This window comes from Scomber scombrus, chromosome 6 (genome assembly GCF_963691925.1).
Source record: "Scomber scombrus chromosome 6, fScoSco1.1, whole genome shotgun sequence".
NCBI classification, from domain to species: domain Eukaryota; kingdom Metazoa; phylum Chordata; class Actinopteri; order Scombriformes; family Scombridae; genus Scomber; species Scomber scombrus.
In genome coordinates this window covers 25,344,901-25,358,320 of record NC_084975.1, presented here as the reverse complement: position 1 = coordinate 25,358,320, position 13,420 = coordinate 25,344,901, and the positions used below count along the sequence as shown (strand labels likewise).

Genomic DNA, 13,420 nt, shown 5'->3' with positions numbered 1-13,420 from the left:
CACTCACCTGTTTTGTATAATAGGAGCATGAGAGGCAGTTAGGAGACAAAGAATGAATTGATATCATTTTAAAACCCCACACAGAGGCCACTCCCCCCATCCCTTCTCTCTCACTATCTATAACCACTCCCTAAAAGTTCTGTATTATACTCCCTGACCCAGTATCATGTTCAACTGCCTATCAGGGCAGGGGGCAGCTCTCCCACCCTCTCTCATTACCTCCCTTCCTCCAAGCCCGGTCTTAGTTAAGCTCACACTCCTGCATGGCCGCTTGTCCGTGGACCGCTTTAACCCTTTTCACGGTTCACCAGCTCGGCCGCCAATAAGCCTATTTGAGTAGACACGTTTACACACACGCACGAGTTTGCGCACACTATCGCTTCAGTCCACCTCCGGCTGCCATGTCTGTATCCCATGCCTGCAGGCCAAGACCAACCCTCTATAAAAAAGCTTTTAATTTGATAACAGTGAGAAGGGGGGGGGGGATCTAAAATGAGGAGGGTTGTTAGTGGCGGGCGGGGGGATGTTGAGTAATGTCATTAGACTACGGCTGGCTTTAAGGAATCTCCATTTCTGGAATCCAGAGGCAGATCAATATGAAGACAGAGGGCGGAGAACGGCTGCTGGCAGCACTTCCCCTCTGCAACAGGAGCGGCTTGCCTGGAATTAAGAGAATTCTGAAAATCCCACTTTAGAGAAATGCCGGGCCTCACTGGCTCAGCTGGGACCTCTGTGCCCTAACAGTTCCTCTTCTCAAATCTTTTACTCAAATAAAATTGGCACATGTAAACACTCACACAAAGCGCAAACGATGTCCTTCCTTTAAAATAGTTGACTCACCGAGATATATTATCTCAATTTTTGCGCAAATACCCACCCAAAATATAAATATACTTGTCTTGAATACACACACACACACACTTAGTAGCCTAATAATTCATTAGGGATGGAAAATTCCAGAAAGTTTTCATTGTGTTGTTTTAGGAGAACTGTATGGAAGTAAGAATAATGAGGTATACACTGTAAAAGCCGAAGCTCCAGCCAAAACGCCCTGTAACCTCAAGTTCCACCCATACCAGACACTTAATGTTGCCAAGCAGCTGACAGCTCTCTCTATAAATGACTTTGTTACTACATAAACTGACACAGTAACAAAACTTTACACATCCCTGAGCTTTTTTTTTTTTTTAATCTTTAGCTGTGCTACTGTGATGTTTCTATTGTTGAAATGTGTGTGTGTGTGCTTGACTACAGCTTTGGCTAAAGATGCATGAGCAGTCTAGGCAGTCCAAAAAGGTTTTAATTCCATGGTAGCCTTTTCCACAAAACCCTGCTTCTCCAACGCCGGCCAAACCCAACATACCCATAATAAGCTACGACACACTGCTCTATGCCTTGATAAACCGAGGAAACCAAAACTGTGTGTCAGAAATAGAGCCCAAGGGCCACTGCTCTCGGTGTAGCAGCAGGGACCCAATAAAGCCTAAATGTCACCCACATTATACAGGGCACGAAGGATGGAAGGAATCAATCACTCATTGTGTGCTTCCACAGCAAATTAACCTTTAAGTAAATACGTGACGGAGATGCTTAAAACACAGAGCTGCTATACATACCCAACAGCTTTTAACATGTGGAGCCTTCAGGACTTCAGAACTACACCATGGACCATCAAAGACCAGCAGACAGTTACCATTCTCCAGGAGTCATCTATACTGGGACATAATTTAGCTGGTCTGTGACCGAAAGGCTTGAGAATGCCGCCCATGTTTTACTTGGCCATCTGCTGCACACTGCCACAGAACTGTCACAGCTGCCACACTATCATAAATAATGAAAATCCAATTATGAAATGTTGAATGTTGACGGTCAGCAAAGCTGCGCCCAGAGGCACAAATGATGTTACATCCTCTTGTAGGATCAATTGTACTTTACACAAGACTGCTTCACGTACGCGTGTGTGTGTTCTGAGAATGAACTCTGATCAACACCTGTGACACTTTTTATACTACTTAGCAAATATGACATGTGTCTGTTTCCAGTGTACCAAGGGTGAAAATCAAGTCTTATCATATGCCTTGTTAAAGTGGATTAAACACCTTAAGACACACCCCAAGTTTACAACAGGTGCTACTGGTATATTTTCACCTCTAATGCATGATTTTATCAGATGTCTCACTAACGACAATGAATATGACTTTATCCTAACTAGGGCTGGGTGATATGGGCAGAATCAAATATCACAATATTTTTGACCAAATAACTCGATATAGCGACAATATTGTAGAGTTGACTATTGGTGCTTTCACAAAATATCAACACAATGACATTTTTGATAAATAATCATCAGTGATAAATATATAATGACTAAGTTGATAAAGGCAGATCATAAAACAGTCTGTTCAAGCTCAGAAAATGACATTTTTACTGTAATGCAGCCTTTGAAAGCAGGAAAAGACACTTATTCCATATCACCATATTCAAAACCTAAGACCTATAAAACATCACAATATATATATCGATTTATTGCCCAGCCCTAATCCCAACTAGATCTGTGTGATATAATGATATACTGTTTATCGTGTGACAACAGAAAAACATCTATAGTTTCATAATGTTCTATTGTTTATTTTGTAGTGCTGTAAATTCAACTTATGGCTGCAATATTTTTCGTCATTTGGATGATAGTTTGCATTCTTCTGAACGTGACACAGAACAGGCTCATTTCCAATGGGGGAAGGACTCCCACCCAAGATAAAATGAGGAGCTTGTACATAAAAAGGGGCTACTTCAATCACATGGTCGTGAGTATGAAAAGTGAACACGTACTAGTAAACTGTACTTTGCAAATGATGCCACAGACCAGTCCCCACAACAGTCAGACTCAAACCCTTATTTTCATTTATTTATTGAATTAAAAGAAAATTTGCTCTATCATAATATGTATTGTCATCTGATGACCTATATTAGGATATGAGATTTTGGTCATATCGATCAGCCCTAATCTCAAACATGTGAATGGCTTTTTCTCAGCACAAATGTAATTTTCCTCTTAAAAATGCTTTTTGCAAGTCTGCCACAGGGGATTTTTCACTGGAAACTGGAATGAACCACCCCCAGATCTGGTCCAAATAAAACCCATCAGCCAAAATCACTCATAAGTTTCCTCTTTTCCTAGAGAGTCACTGAGTGAATAACCTTACAATACTTCCATGTATATCCATTAGTTGGACAAGTAACACCAGAAACAGCAGCAGAAAGAGGACTGCTTTCAAGTTCCCTGAAAATGTTTTTGCTGGTAGCATCTCTTCCTAGAAAAAACTGCTTCAGTACAGTACATGAGCTTGGCTACTGTCCTCTCACATGAACATGTATTGACTGCTGTAGAACAAGCAGAAAGATACTCACAGGGTTCAGAAAGAGAAGCTGTTAAAAGTCCACTGAGTATCCAAATCTATTACTTATAGCATCCTTTAGAAATATCCATCACCTTTGACTTGAGGGGACATTTGTGGGAAGGGGAGAAGGACAGTGTGTCAGTTAATTAAGCTATCAGACCGAGGGTGTGATAAACAAATACTAATATGAGAAGGACACCCTATTTAGTGAAGATAAAAATGCAGTATGTTGGTTTATGCATATAAATTGCAATATTAATCACATTTAATTTCACCTGAGGCAGCTTTTAATTTCAGCTCAGTTTGGAGCTTTATAAGTCAATCAATGAGTGGGGATTCTAGAGAAACTATGACACTTTCTGGTTCATTTAACATGACACCTATTCAATACTCACTAATCAATCCAGGCTTGTCTTACACTCAAATTAAAAGCTGTGGATGTTAACCTGGGTAAAAAAAAATATCGTATGGATAACCTCCATTTGGTAAAAACAAGTAGAGGTACCATATGTTCTCATTGTACTTGGATATGTGATATTGGGATAAACTGTCAAAAAGGTGTCATGTTACCCTGTTGTCTCCATAGTTGTGTAATGCCCAACCAATGTCAAGTAGCAGTGTGTGTGTGTGTGTGTGTGTATGTGTGTGTCCCCAAAATGTATTTTAACTATCAAAAAATGGATACACCCTGGTTTTAAGACTGAACATGGATAAATCTAACTTTACTAGTTTTCATCTGATATTATGCAGTTAATAGTCGTTGTAGTTTGCCATTACAGGCCTGTGTTTCCTTATTAGATTACATCCTTTACAATGGGACTGCTTATGTGCGCCTTTCATTGTTGATGCTGAGACATTATACTGTTTAGCCCTACAGCCATGTTATAGAAGACACTGGTTGAGCTGTTACAGCATTTGTGCATTTCCTTGCAATTGTCAGTGATGAAGACAAGTCAGCAAACTTAACCATACTTGGAAAAATAGCAGTATTCGATCGCCTGGTGACTTGAGTGCTGAGAGACATTACCAAGAAGAAATAGTGCAGGGAGGTACCTCAAGCTGCTTCTTGAGAAACTGGAAACATGAGGTCATGAACCTTACAGCTGCATGGATACAGTTAATACAGCAGTACACAGAGGACTGGCAGAAAAGAAGGACAGATGCACATCAACAGGTCCATCTCCCTTTTTCCAGCTGTTGTCAGAGCGAGAGCGGCCCCAAGGCACAATGATTAACGCCTCAGTCAAAAGCTACACAAACCAGATGGTAAAGATGGAAGAGAAGGGCAAAGTCCTCTCTCTCTCTCTAACTAGTAGCATACACAGGAAGTCATGAACACCCCCCACCACACACACACACACCAAAACTCTCCTCATAAAACTAATCTTGTGCACACACACACGTTTAAATCATTTTTAATAAACATCCTGCCCACAGTCATGAACTTCTGTGCAGGCTAACTCTAATCATATATAATGTAGCCTTTCCTTTAAAAAAAAAAAAAACTAAACAAAACACAGGATCAGCAGCATGAAAACACAATTATACAATAGGACGCGTTTTACAACATTACTATCTTTGTGTACCCAGCCCATAAAAAGGGCGACTAAAAGGCGGAAGGCTACTCGAGGCCTGCTGGGAAAAATAAGAAATGTCAATCAGCGGCTTTAAAAGACGAAAAGCCTGCCAGGAAAAGAAACGTGTAATCAAGACAAATCTTTCCTTTCCTTCATTTTAATCATATCCTCTGAAGCTTGGACAGGACACTCGATATCAAACTGCCCAAACAAGATCACAAGCACGATATTGTTTACCATCAACTATGATGGAACAGCAATTCCATTAGTTGCGTGTGTGCGTGTGCAACCGCCTTTTCATACACACATGTAGCTGTCAGTGACCCGTCGGAGCTTGATCTCACGAGCTCGCCGTACAAAACATTTCTGACAAAAAAACAAAACACACTGGTCTGGCAGAAACAAGCGTCGGAGCACGCACGCACATATTGACTCAAATCATGAGCTTGATCCTTTCACAAGGCACAGAGCATCTCACATATCAAAGGTCTCCCTCAAACACTCAATAGCATCCCTTTCAGCTTGCTACATGAAAGAGAACACTGTGGTGTCTTATAATATGCAGTTTTTTCACCCCTCCTCCACCCTCCCCCACCCCCCCGTTCACAGAGCCAAACTTGAAAGAGGGCTAAATCAAGTTGGAAACCTTTCTCTGTTCCCTTTTGCTCTGTGTTTCCTGGTAGCTTCAAGTGAGACTTTATCAGGAGGTAGCAGGGTTATTCATAATTTGGCACACTAAAATGCCTTAGCAGATCTGCCACTTTACATGCTCACTGGGGCGTCTCACGATTATGCTGCAAAGCAGACAGGGACAAAAGAGAGAGAGAGAGAGAGAGAGAGAGAGAGAGAGAGAGAGAGAGAGAGAGAGAGAGAGAGAGAGAGAGAGAGAGTGTGAATATGTATTGCGAACATCTGGCCAAGTCCTTATCACCATGGGAAAAATGTCTAAGGACAAGCCTGTGTTATCCCCTGCTGCAGGGCCCAAACTTGTGTCATCTGGACCTCAACTGTGGTTTAGCAGCCATGTCAAACCGTCAAAGTAATGCCTCTCATTAATGGGGAATTACGGAAAGGCGATATGCTCGTTCGCCTTCTGTTTCTCTTTTTTTTTGTGAGAGTTGGACCTCGAGGCTGTTTTGCCTTCAATGCCACGCAGTCCCCTCCACACTTGAACCATGCAGGCAGAACTAAGTAAAGTCAGTAAATTGATTTAGAGAGAGAGAGAGAGAGAGAGAGAGAGAGAGAGAGAGAGAGAGAGAGAGAGAGAGAGAGAGAGAGAGAGAGAGAGAGAGATTAGTTTTAGACATGGGATTTCTGATTCAATAAAGTACATGTAAACACTGAGTAACTCCTGACATATCAAATGCTTATTTTTCCTTTTCCTATAAGACGTGAGACAGAACACCCCCTCCTCCTCCCCAGACAAACAATTACTTCTGCCAGCCAAACTCACTGAAAAACATTTACATTCCCAAAATATACTTAAACGATCCAGGTTTTTTAGAAACCGTTCCGCTTCTTGGCGTGTTCTGCTCATTGTGTTACAGTGCATTTAAGTTTGAATGACAAAAATACAGAGCAAGCAAATCAGGATGAAAGAGAGAAGCAGTTAGCCAAGCAAGCCACTAGAGAACTGAACCGGTGCCAGTGCGCCCACACACGTTGGCATGGAGGCGATTTGAAGCCAGACTGAAGAGAAGATAGGGAATATTCATGCCTTTAATCAGACCGGATATTCAAAGAGTGCAGATAACCTAGATGTCTGAATTGAATATGCCTCACTTTGCACCAGTTAGAAAAGTTAGCCGTGATCATAGGAGTGGTCCCGCGAGGGTCTCTCTGACAGAAGCTCTGCCCCACGCATCCAAGCTGTCAGAAGACTTTAACGTCTACCTTTGCCACAGATACAGAATAGATATTTCATGATGAATGAACAGATTCCTGAACTTTAAAATCATATCCTAAAGGAAACTGGCTGGTTAAATATCCTGGCAACAACCCTGAGAAAGAGGCCATAATGCCAAAAACAATGAAGAAAAAAAAAAAAAGCTGAATGATAACAATGTCACAAAGGTGACATTCCTTGGTGGTAGGGTAGCTGTCATCCCTTCTTTCAGCTTTGGCCCATTAGGGGAGTCTGTAAGCGGCCTTTCTCTCTGGCCCAGCTGGCTGCGAAGCACTATTACAGGGAAGCTGTTTGGACTTTGACCCTGCAGCCTGCAGAGAGCTGGGAAAAAACACATTTGCACTCCTCTGCTTCCCGTCAATGAGAGAACCAGGAGAAGAAGAGAGAGAAAAAAAGAAAGAAAAAAAGACAGGTTACTTAATATTCAGTCCCTTTCCCCTGCTGTTAGTGAGTTATGGTGCTCTAATAATGTGCATTCCAGCACTTGCGAGATGTTCAGATCTTGCAGCAGGTGTTGTGTGTTGCTTTTGATTGCTTGTTGTCCTCTGGGGGAAGGGGTGGGGGGTGGGGGTGGGGGTACACACCAAACGGAACGAGGAAAGAGAAAAAAAAAATATTTAACACTTTTTCCCCTCATCAACTTTCTTTTGCCATTACCGTTTCTCTCCTTCCTCCTGTTACAACAAATGAGCTCACTGTTTTTACAATGATTAGCGCTTGAGGGACACATTCACTTCAGCAGTTAAACGCACACAAGGCCCGAGTGGTACCAATGTTTGCCTAAAGATAACAACAAAATACACCCCCCCCCCCCCCCGTTAAAATCGTAGTTCACACAGAGACAAAGGAAATAGAGGCAGCCAGCGTGGATTTTGTCAATATAAAGCCAACAGCTCAAATTACATGAAACACCCCCCCTAAGGCAACTGGTCCAATGTAAGACAGATCTAATCTAATTTCCTACAGGCATACAAATAATTAAAAAAGTAAACATAACCTTTTATCATGCGTGAAACTGAGGTGTAGCAACAACCATGAAGGGAGGATAAATCTCAGGTGACACACACACACAATATAAAACCAGTGGGAAACACATTCAGGCAGTGAAAGCACCATCACCTGACTAATCTGACTAAACTGGGACATGAAAGTTAAAACCTTACAGCCATGTAAAGAAACAGGATTGTCACAAGAGAAAAAAAAAACAGCGCTCTCCCTAAAGTGAGTGTCTCCCGCGCTCATGTGATGTGCCAGACGAGCATTGTGCAGATGGCATACCTGTGATTGTTCCTGGCTACACATGATACCAGAGTGACAGCCAAGCACACAATGCTTTGAAGAGGACACAGGGCTTAAAGAGAAAAGAATGCCCCTCCCCTCCTTTTTAAAACTTCCTAAAAACCCTTCCAGCAAAAAGCTCCTCCCTACCCTCCCTATTAGGAAGCTTTAAAAAAAAAAAAAAAAAAAAAAAAAAAAAAATCACACTCGCCACATAATCCACCACCTGTCTTCAAAGAACATACGCAGGAGAGCCGGGCCACGATTTGTTGAGAATCCAGGTACACAAGTGAAGTACGGAGAGGGGTGGGGGAGCGCTCCGAGCCCAAGATAAACAGCCTACGACTGATTAAAAACTGCAAAGCCTTCAGTATAGCTTAAGTAGCTTGGTGTCCTCGACGGAAGGTGATTATCCTGTGCTTGGCTTGGGGGGGGGGGGGCTTTCTGTCAGAAAGCAGTTAGAGTACAGCCAGCTGGTCTAGCCACAGCATCCTGGGTGAAAAAAGAAGCATTTCTATCACTGTGGAGCAGATGAGCTCTGCAGAGAGCAGTGCAAATCCCTCCCAGGGCAACACACAGAAAGTAGTGAGAGGTATGAATGAGGCTGCTCGGAGACGCCACGTGAGTTTGATCATTGTGCCTGCTGCACACTGATCATCGGAGGGTCGTACTTTTAGATAAAAGGTAACACACCCGAGAAATCCCCACTGCTATTTTACAGTTCTAACATGGGTTAGCTAGTTCTATATTTTGTGTAGTTATTTCACCACTTACATACTGTTTGACATTTGACAGCTGTAAAAAACACCTGAAATTTGATGACTTTTCATCCAGTGGACCAAAATGCACAAAAGTGAAAATATTGTTAAATGTTATACTTTTGTATAGGTGCTACACATTTTCTCCATTGAGGCTGTTCTGGGTCAAATTTGAGCCGTATCTACTGACATGTGTTTTTGTTAAATAAATAGTTAATAGTTGTAATAAGATAGTAGTTATGAGGATTTCTTTTTATGATGTAGTGAAAACTGATGGCTCTAAAGGTTATACAATAAACCCCACAGTTCCATAAAGTTCTTGTCATTTTCACTTTACATAAAATACATTTACATCATTATTGCTATGTGATATTTTCATGTCTTAGGTAAAATAGGACATGATATTGTGTGATAGTAGCTGTTTTTTCTCAGAAAATGAGCTAAAAAATATACACTCTCTACTCTCTGAAACATTAATCAAGGTTTAATCACACATTTATTGATCAGTCAGATTGACTATTGATGCTTTCTAAACTGATCTGTGGTTCAAAATTTGGTATAGACACTTTTTATGAGGGGATTCTTAGACTGGGTCAAAATTCACCTGGAACATACCTGGGTGTAGAATATGAACAGTATGTAAGAGTTAAGGAAAAATGTCAGTTTCAGGGTTTGGTATACAAGGTTAACCAGATACTGAGGAAAGAAGAGAAGAGCTGCCGGGGCCAACGGGACTAGAAGAGAAGAGTCTATTTTCAAACACAGAATGAATAACACACTTGAGTGGTCCATGGAGAGGGGAAAGAGGTCTTTGTGTAATGGCAGAGTCACGGTCACGGTGACAATAAAAGTCCCTCTGTCATGGGCTAGAGCTGTTTAACCTTTTGATCCTCCTCCTTCTCAATGTGGGGTTTGAGGTTTTTAAAGAGGGTTCTAGTACAAGCCAAAGATTCACTAAGAAAAAAAAGACCAATAAGCAACTTTTAGCTCTTCCCTGCTGGAGTTTACCTTGTGGAAACATGTAGTTTACATTTCTGCTATTTTAGTCTGCAGATAGAGAAAGTTAAGTTGTGAGAGAGAGGCTTTAAAAAAATTTTTTAAATTTTTTAAAAAAAATGAGAAGAAAATAAGAAGAAGGATGTATTGTGGCCACTCAGAAGCAACAAAAGCTTTAACTTTTTTTTTTTTTTTTTTTAATTGGGAAAAGTCAAATGAACCCAATCCAACAGTGGATTTCTTTCCATGTTTTTTTGTTTTTTTTTTACAAAAATGAGTAACTGTGCATCACTGAGTGAATAACAAACTCATAATAAACACCTAATAATTGCTGGAGGCTATTTTGACAAGGATTACTGCAAAGGTATCAAATGTGCCAGTCACACTACAGTCAGAGTTGCTTAATATTAAGTTGAGGATACCATATTAAAAAAAGAAAGTGTCCAGTCATTATCGCAAATAAGGAGTTTCTGCCAGTATCTGATCAGGGTACCGAGGACGTTCAAAGATCCTGACCAGATTAGACTTACTCGGAATTTGTACAAGAGAAGTGAACGCTTCATTTTTTTCAGCTTTGGCAACTACACAGCTGAAAAAACTCATGTTCAGCTTATCATGGTGTAAAAGAAATGTGTGAGCCTGTAATGTTTTCCTGTCATTACACTTTTTCCTTAAAGATCCAATACAGTAAGTCTTTAGCCACGTGAACAATACAAGATGCTGTTCATTTGCCAAGAATTGTGGTCACAGCTGCATGAGCATATCTGAACTCAGTTGACTCTCACACAAACACTGAGACCTTGAATCAGGCAACAGTGTCCACACACAAGTAACATTATGACTATTTCTCTTAACATTTTTTTTTATTATTGGAAGTAAGCCCTACTTCATTAGTGGGTTGTTTTCAATATGTTTTATTTTTAAAAAGAGCATCACTGACTGAATGATAAACTGATCATAAACACACAATAACTACTTGAGACTATTTTAAAAAGGATAAATCCAGAGTTTGTGGATCAACTTTTCTGAACAGGGTGTCCTTAAACGCCTCCTCCTCCTTCTATTCATGTGTCAAAACAGCGGGGGTCTTGCCAACACAGCTACATGTTTACAGCGAACAACACGGAGGCTTATGGACAGAAGCAGGTTTTATCGGTCGGTAACGTATCGCTACATGAGTGAGCGGGGAGCATGGTGGAGCATGGTGGAGCAGGAGCAGCAGGCAGTAAGAGCAGCGACGCAGACTGGAAAAAAAAAACTTCCAGAAAGCACCACGCTACTGGCTGGAGCCCGGCTATAACGATATACATTTCAGTCCAACACAGTCCCTCTCTTCCCTTCCTCTTTTTTCAGCGCGGCTAAATCACTGTTTCTGGCAGGCAGAAAAAACCGAGCGACACACGCTGACGTGTGGGTCAAAATTTAAACCCCGTTGTCTGCAGTTTCATCGCGGTGGAGAAGAGACACACATACAATGAAGAAGTTTTAAGCGACAAAGTGAAGCACCGCTGTATTCGTGTATTATAAAAAAAAAAAGGTAAGGAAGCTGTGGAAATAAAAGATGTTAGTCCAATCAAATATTTTTTTAATGTTAACTTCACCTTAAGTTATGCGCAGCTCCGGGAAATCCGTGCAGCAACTTGCTCGTACCAGACGTATTTACCGCTGTTGCTCAACTTGAGGAGAGCCAGCAGCGGCCAATCTGTGACAGCCGTGTCAAGCGTCCATAATCACAACCTCAACTTCCGCTCTCGACTTTCCAAATAAACGTACCAAAGCACGTTTGGCAACAATATTTGCTGTTTGTACGAATTAATAACTCAATATAAACAATAAACTGAATAAGTAATTTCAGAAGAGCTCATAATAAATCGTAATGTCAACTAAATATACATTTGAATGTTGTACAATGCAGTGTTTCACGAGACTGAAGTGGCACACCAGCTTTTATTTTTTTAAGCAAAACAAATTGCATGTTCCGGTAGCATAACCTGTGGCGTGAGAGGAAACGGCTGTAAACAAACAAACATAAACACACAATTAAACACATGAATACATGAATAACTAAATATATGATAACTAAACAAACAAATACATAAATTAATATATACATACATATGTTTGTATACCTTGGTTTTGGGTATTGGCCAATATTGGTACCAGAGTTTAATTAATAAGCTATATGTCTCACTGTGTTGAAGAGACTGGGGTCATTATTTTATGTGTAAGGCAACAAGCTTGACTTAAACATTGCATTTCTAACTTTGTAAAACAAAATTTAAAAAATAAATACAAATTTGCTGAACTGTTATTATCAAAATGAGAGTATACCAGATCCAGCTGGTTGAGTCAGTATCGGGAGATATCCAATATCAATATCAGTATTGGGGCATCTTTAGTTTTTATTTAGTCAAATGTTTTCTAAAATGCTTCTGATATTATTATTATTTGTTGACTTTTACCTCAATCAATCATATTTTAGTGGATCATATTACTCCAGTTCTCAGATCTTTACACTTCTGTTCTGGGACAGGTCTGCTTTCTGTTCCCAGAGTCAAAACTAAACATGAAGAAGCACCTTTCAGTTTTTATGCTCCATATATCTGAAACAAACTCCCAGGAAACTGCACATCTGCTGCAACTTTCAGTTCAGTTAAATCAAGGATGAAGACTTTTCTATTTGCTGCTGCCTTTTAGTGAATCAACTTTGAAGCTTTTGATTACATGTCTTACACTGCACTGTAACTTTTATTCTCCTGTTTTATCTTATTCTATTTTAGCTTATTTATTTCCCATTTAACATTTATGTCTTTTTATATTTTGTGTTGCTTTTACATCGTCTTGATGCCTTTTAAGGTTTATGTAAAGCCCTTGTTGAAATGTGCTATAAATTTGCTTTGCCTTACTACTCCTAAAAATCACCCTGCTTCAGATAATACAACCTTTACTCTATAATAATAAACAGGTTTGTGTTTTCAGCTGTAATACCACATCGTGTCGTCTGAAAATGTACTAATAGTTGAGTTTCCTCATTTATACTTTATGGCATTGGTTCACTTGATAAAGCAGAAATAGCATCATCTGACCATTATCACACAATTTCAAAAACAACCACCTTTTTCTATGAAACTGTGTAAAAAAAAGAATGGTATAACTGCCATGTCACAGCTGTTCCATGTTGTACTGGTTAGTCTCTAATCTTCATCCATTCAATTCAGCATCCAAATGTAGGGGTTCCATGTGTCTATTACTCACAAATTTAATGTATTTTCCTTCTTATTCACACTATCGTGTAATTCCGGATTAAAAATAGAAGTAGAAACTGACAGATTGCTGTCCAGTGAGTGCTGGCACGCGCGCTCCACAGACTCGCAGTTCCCAGGGAAGTTGAATTAGGCGAGGTACATTCCTTTGAAATCAATTTAGATCTCAATAATTTTGCTCTGTCAGGGTAAATTTATGCACAGAAAAATCTTCCTTTTTGTCTCCAGAGGAAGGACAAACTAC

General features: G+C 40.3%; 1 protein-coding gene across 1 annotated transcript in view; it reads right to left on the bottom strand.

The window, feature by feature from the left end:
• LOC133981570 (solute carrier family 45 member 3) overlaps positions 1-11,603 on the bottom strand; it is a 35,898-nt gene extending 24,295 nt beyond the window's left edge. The window contains exon 1 of the mRNA XM_062420336.1: positions 11,515-11,603. The gene's annotated coding sequence lies outside the window, so the exon portion shown is untranslated. The remainder of the gene's footprint in view (positions 1-11,514) is intronic.
• Positions 11,604-13,420: the final 1,817 nt, after the last annotated feature.